Genomic DNA, 5853 nt, shown 5'->3' with positions numbered 1-5853 from the left:
CATAAAACAGGAAACCTGACTGTTGTGAAGTGTAATCAAGTCAGTTCTGACTCATAGCAAATCTGTATAGGGTTTCTGAGGAGAGACCAGTGGGTTTCAGGCACACACCTTGCAGTTAGAAGTCCAGTGCTTTTCTTACAATGCCACACTGGAACTCAAATAAAAGCTGTTGCTGTTGGATCAATTCCTACTGACACTGATCCTCTAGAACAAGGTAGAACTGCCTCATTGGGTTTCCAAGGCTGTAATTTTTAGAGAAACCGACTGCCACATCTTTCTCCCTCCAAGTGACTGGTGGCTTTAAACCATCAACCTTCTTGTAAACAGTCTAGAGCGAATCCATCGTGCCTTCATAGCCCCTGAAGCCTGATTCCTGGGGCTCTGATGAAGGGATTTCCTGTTCTTCCTTTAACAGGAAGTGGGAATGTGGACAGTTGCCTGTGTGGTTCAGTGGTTCATCTATGTCAGGCCTAGGGATCTGAATTTTTCTGTTTAAAAAAAATAATAACACCAACCATCCCTTCTCTAAGGAGCTCTGGTAGCGTAGTGGTTATGAATCGGGCTGTGAACCACAAGGTTAGCAGTTAGAAACTACCAGCTGTTCCCTGGGAGAAAGATGAGGCTTTGTGTTCCCATAAAGATTTACAGCCTCAGAAACCCTGTATAGGGTCGCTATGAGTCGGAACCGACTCCATGGCACATAACAACAACAACAACAACAACAACCCTCCTCTAGTTCTCTGTACTCAGCTGGATTCAGTTGTTCGCTGCCACAGCCGAATACAGAATACAGACACCATACTCTTTATCATGAGGCTTACTAGGGAAGTTCAAGTTTTAAGGCAGGATTCAAAACTGCTCAGGGCAGCTCTCTTCCAGTCCCTGGCATGTCGGGAGCTGCAGGCATCAGTGCAGACATGGCCAAGTCCAAAAACCACACCACGCACAACCAGTCCCAAAAATGGCACAGAAATGGTATCAAGAAACCCGGGTCACAACAATATGAGTCTCTCAAGGGGGTGGACCCCTACTTTCCGAGGAACATGCACTTTGCCAAGAAGCACAATAAGATGGGCCTGAAGAAGATGCAGGCCAATAACGCCAAGGCCATGGATGCATGTGCTGAGGCCATCGAAGCTCTCATAAAGCCCAAAGAGATCAAGACTAAGATCCCAAGGGGTGTCAACTGCAACCTCAGTCCACTGGCCTACATTGCCCATCCCAAGCAGGGTAAGTGTGCTCAGGCACGCATTGTCAAGGGTTTGAGGCTCTGTCAGCCAAAGTCCAAGGCCAGTGCTAAAACTAAGGCTGAAGCTTTAACTAAGGCCTTAACTAAAGCTCCAGCCAAGGCCTCAACTAAAGCCCCAGCCAAGGCTTCAACTCCAGCCCCAACCAAGGTCTCACCTCAGGCTCCCAAAGGTGCCCAGTCCCCTACAAAGATGGAATAGAGTTCTCCATCTGAGGCCAGAGGGATTGGCATGACCCTTTGGGCTACCATCTGTATGGAGCTGGTGTCCTGTGCTACAGTCAGAACTGCCTCTTCTCAGCCACACCCTCAGGCAGGCCTCTCTCAGGTCCTTCACTTCTCAGGCATGAGCGCTTTGGCCTCTACCCTGCTCCAGAAAGTTTACAATGCTCTTTTAGCACTATTGATACATGCTGAAAGGGCACTCCACTCCACTAGAAGCCTCAACCTGAAGGTGCTCAATTCTAGCTCCATGGGTCTAGAATTGAGTACCTGCAGGCATCTGTCCAAAAGTAAGCCTTCTACCCAAAGGCACTGAGCTTTATTTACTATGTGGGCAGGGAAGCCCACTGCTCTGTCTTGTGCTCTGGCTCTCTGTTCTGCTTCTGTTCCCCTGCCACTGTACCAGCGTCACAGCTTTCTGTCCCTGGGTTGAGGAAGTTCAATGCAGAGGGATCTTGGCATCCAAAAGATGCATTCCACTCCTAGCACTCTCTGTGTCATGGGAGTGAGACCCTCCATTCCTGCTTCTGAGATGACTCATTTTATACGTGTTTTAAGAAGTCCAAGTTTTGACCATCACAATTAGTCCTGTTAACAGTCATTCACAATGAAACCATATCATTCTATCAGTCTCTGTTCCAACCTTCTATGACCTAGACCCATCAGAAAAAAAAAAAAAAATGTTGTCTGATGAACATTACAACACGTACGTGTAGCAGAGCCACATGAAGCAATTCACTGTACTGCACCTGTCTTCCTCCAGATGTTTGCTTCAGTTACAGTGTAAGTCCTATGGTTTCAGGCATCATGTTTACTTCAAACCAGGAAAGGGAGAAAGGGTGGCAGAAGCAACTCTTATCAGCAGTTCTGTCCCCTCTTATCAGAAAAGCAAACACAGATTTCTGTTGGAGCCTTACTGGTAAGGACTGTGTCAATGGCTACTTCTGGGGTATAATTATCACTGTGAACACTCACTGTTTCAACTTCCAGCCTCTTCAGTGAAGGCAGAGGAGGGAGAAGATGGTTGTAAGATGTTTGGGCTAGCCAACTGCCATCCTCCTATGCTCAGGTCAGCTCCAACCCCATTGCCTTATAGGGGTCCTTCACGTTTTCCCCATTAGAACCCTCATGATAAATGCTATTATTGTTTATCATTTACCTTATGGGGCCAAACCTATCAACACACCATTCTCTCATCCCTAAACTTAGCTGCAACTCCATTATCCCTTTCTCTTACTCATTTCTCCTTGTTGTTGTTAAGTGCCATCAAGTCGGTTTCAACTCCTAGTGGCCCTGTGTAGGATTTCTGAGGAGAAGCTGGTGAGTTTGAACTGCTGACCTTGCAGTTCAACTGATCTTGAGTTTCAGTGTTCAACTTACAGTACCACACCAGGGCTCCAAAAGCCTACAGCACCCAGTATTCCCAGGCAGTCTCCCATCCAAGTACTAACCCGGCCCGACCCTGCTTAGCTTCTGAGATCAGATGAGATTGGGCCCATTCAGGATGGCATGGTTGTAGACCATTATTCATTAGAAGGCAAGAAATAGCTTTGAATTTGCTCAAATTTATATTTAAAAGGTAACTCTTACACAGACTGAAAGCTTTTACCTCTTATGACTAGCCAATCATTTGAGATGCTTCAATGAGTAGTAAAATCAGGGTTGAAATGTCTTTCCTGCATGGTAAGATGAGAGTTTCTGGGTGGTATAAGCAATTAACAGACTTGGCTGCTAACCCAAAAGTGGAAGGTTCAAGTCCAACAAGAGGTGCCTATGAAGTAAGACTGATAATCCACTTTTGAAATCACAACCACATTGGTGACCACATGCATCGCCAATAGGGGGAAGTGGGGTAAAAGCAGCAATGAAACGGCAAGCTAAGCCCTACAATGTTCGGTGGGCTTCTGTGGAGCCAGATAGGGACCTGGTTGGCCAGCAGTGTGGGGAGACCTGGGGACTCTTGGGCCCAGAGTCAGCGGTGTGGCCACAGAGGACTAGAGTGGAGAGTGAAACTACCAGCTGATAGGAAGAGAGGGCATATTAACAAGAACACCCACACTTGCAGATGGTACCCATGTGACCTGGCCCCGATGACTGGATGATCAGAGCTCAACCAGGAGAAGAGAGAAGAGGAAAAAAAAGAGTGATCTGATACAATTTGATGAACTTGACCTACACCTATGGATGCAGTAACCCAAGAGAGGGAACAAATCCTTACAGCAAGAAACATTCCCATTCCCACCCCCTCCACACACCAAGACGGGCATCTTGGACATTGCATACCCAAATGGGGAGGGGGGCAAGAAATGACCGGCTTACTGGCTTACAAGCTTTCAAGAGGGAACCTAGAGCTAGGGGGCATGGAGGAAGGCAGAATCTCCAGTGAGTACTATCCAATCTGTCTAGGCGGAGCTGATGAAATGAAATACAGAAGGGTCACTTGTGATACAATAGTGAATAATTGTTATCAGGACTGATTGTGAGGGTTGAAAATGTAAAGGTAGACGTTCTGTAGCAAGGAAGGGAGTTATTGACTCTCCAGTCTAGGAGCGGAGGTCTCTAAGACCATCAACGGAGAAGAGCCGAGAACGGGACCCAACCCAGAGAAGCAGCGAGGCCAGAGAGACGATGACATGGAGTGATGAAGTGGCTGGGGACTCTGGACCCAGAAAGGGAGAGGGACTGTGTGTTGAAGAATGGGGGGGGGATGTAGGGGTTGGGTTTATAGGGTATACCCTTTTATCAGTTGATGATGCATGGAGGGGATTGGAACCATGGCAATGAAACGATATACAATAGAATGAATGTAAAGCTAATGTTCTCTCATGTAAACTATCATATAATTCACAATAAAACATTAAAAAAAAAAACAAAAAAACACAACCACAGAAAATGCTCCAGCACACAGTTCTACTCTGAAACACATGGGCTCACCATGAGGCAGACTGTACTCAACACGACAACATAGTAAGATGAAATGATAAGCACAGAGTAGAAACCAATTGGTTGTTGTTGGGTGCCGTTGAGTTGTTCTTGACTCGTAGCTACCTTATAGTCTAACTGTCAGGTAGGGTTTTTTAGGCTGAAGTCTCCAGGTCTTTCTCTTGTGGAGACACTGGGTAGGTTTGAACCACTAACCTTTCTGTTAGCAGCTGAGCACTTAACTCACTGCAACACTAGGGCTTCTTAGAAATCCACTCACACTAGGTTAAACGGGCTGTGTCTTAATGAGAACTGTTTTAAATAGTTGCTGCTGTTACATGTTGTCAAGTCAGTTCTGTATACAGTTTCTGAGGAAAGGCTGGTGGGTTTGAACTGCCAACCTTGTGGTTAGTAGTCCAGTGTTTATTCCACAGCGCCACACCAGCACTCCACTAGACTTCCCTATAAAATACCCACAAATCACCTCAAATGTCACAGTGCTCGGGTCATTCATTGACTCCACTTCGCATTCCTCTTTGTCTTCTCTACAGATGGAACTCTGGATGACTCGTACATAAAAACTCATTATATCACGTTGAAGAGGGAAGATAATTCATTCGATTTATGTTTAAGGGAATGCAGTTCTTTTTCTTTATGAGGGTAAATTTATCAACTAGATCTGAGCCCTCCCCCAACACAAGCACATTATTTTAATGTTCTTTTGATATATATCTTTGTATCGTCTCTGTTTCTCTTAGTTTTCATTTAATTACTCCATGGATTACTTTTAGTTTGCAGACTAACAGTTTGGAAAGGAATAAAAGTACACCTGGCCCATGAAGCCAGTGGTATCAACCTGCTCTTTCTTCTTAAGAATAGATCACCAAATCTCTGGAAATATTCAGGGGCGGGAGGAGGTCAAGGTCAAGTTTTTTCTCACTTTGTTAAACTTGAGCAGTGGTTCTCGACCATAGTAGAAAGTTAATTGCATATATTTTGTTACTAATAATAGAGCATACAAATAACTTATTGTTTTCTTTTTTAATAAGTTGGAGCTAGTTCAAGACATTCTCTATACTTAGTCACTGGTACCCCAGATTACTTTCTCTAAGGGAGTGCAGGAGGAACGTTCTGGCCAATGAGCAAGGACTGAAACAAAATTAAACTCAAACCCCACAAAACCCACGGGCATCAAGTCAATTCTGGCTTATAGCAATTCTGTACTGAAAGGTTTCTGAGGCTGAAAATCATACTGGTAGGCTTGAACTTCCAGCCTTGCAGTTAACAGTCCATTGCTTATTCCAGAGTGCCACCAGGACTCCTTAAGCAAAAGCAAAGACTTGTCTAATCTGTATCATAAGGCAGAGCCAGAGGCTACTGCAGACACAGCATGAATAGTTGAAATAATCTCAAGTTATTCATCCATTTAACAACTATACATTACTCAGCTGCTATTTGTTGAA

General features: G+C 45.0%; 1 pseudogene; it reads left to right on the top strand.

Moving 5' to 3' along the window:
• The first annotated feature begins 917 nt into the window (after positions 1 to 917).
• Positions 918 to 1448, top strand: LOC102819900 (annotated as a pseudogene).
• The last annotated feature ends 4405 nt before the right edge of the window (positions 1449 to 5853 follow it).

The sequence above is a fragment of the Chrysochloris asiatica genome, unplaced genomic scaffold (assembly GCF_000296735.1).
Source record: "Chrysochloris asiatica unplaced genomic scaffold, ChrAsi1.0 scaffold00090, whole genome shotgun sequence".
Classification (NCBI taxonomy): domain Eukaryota; kingdom Metazoa; phylum Chordata; class Mammalia; order Afrosoricida; family Chrysochloridae; genus Chrysochloris; species Chrysochloris asiatica.
This window is presented reverse-complemented; position numbering and strand designations above follow the sequence as displayed.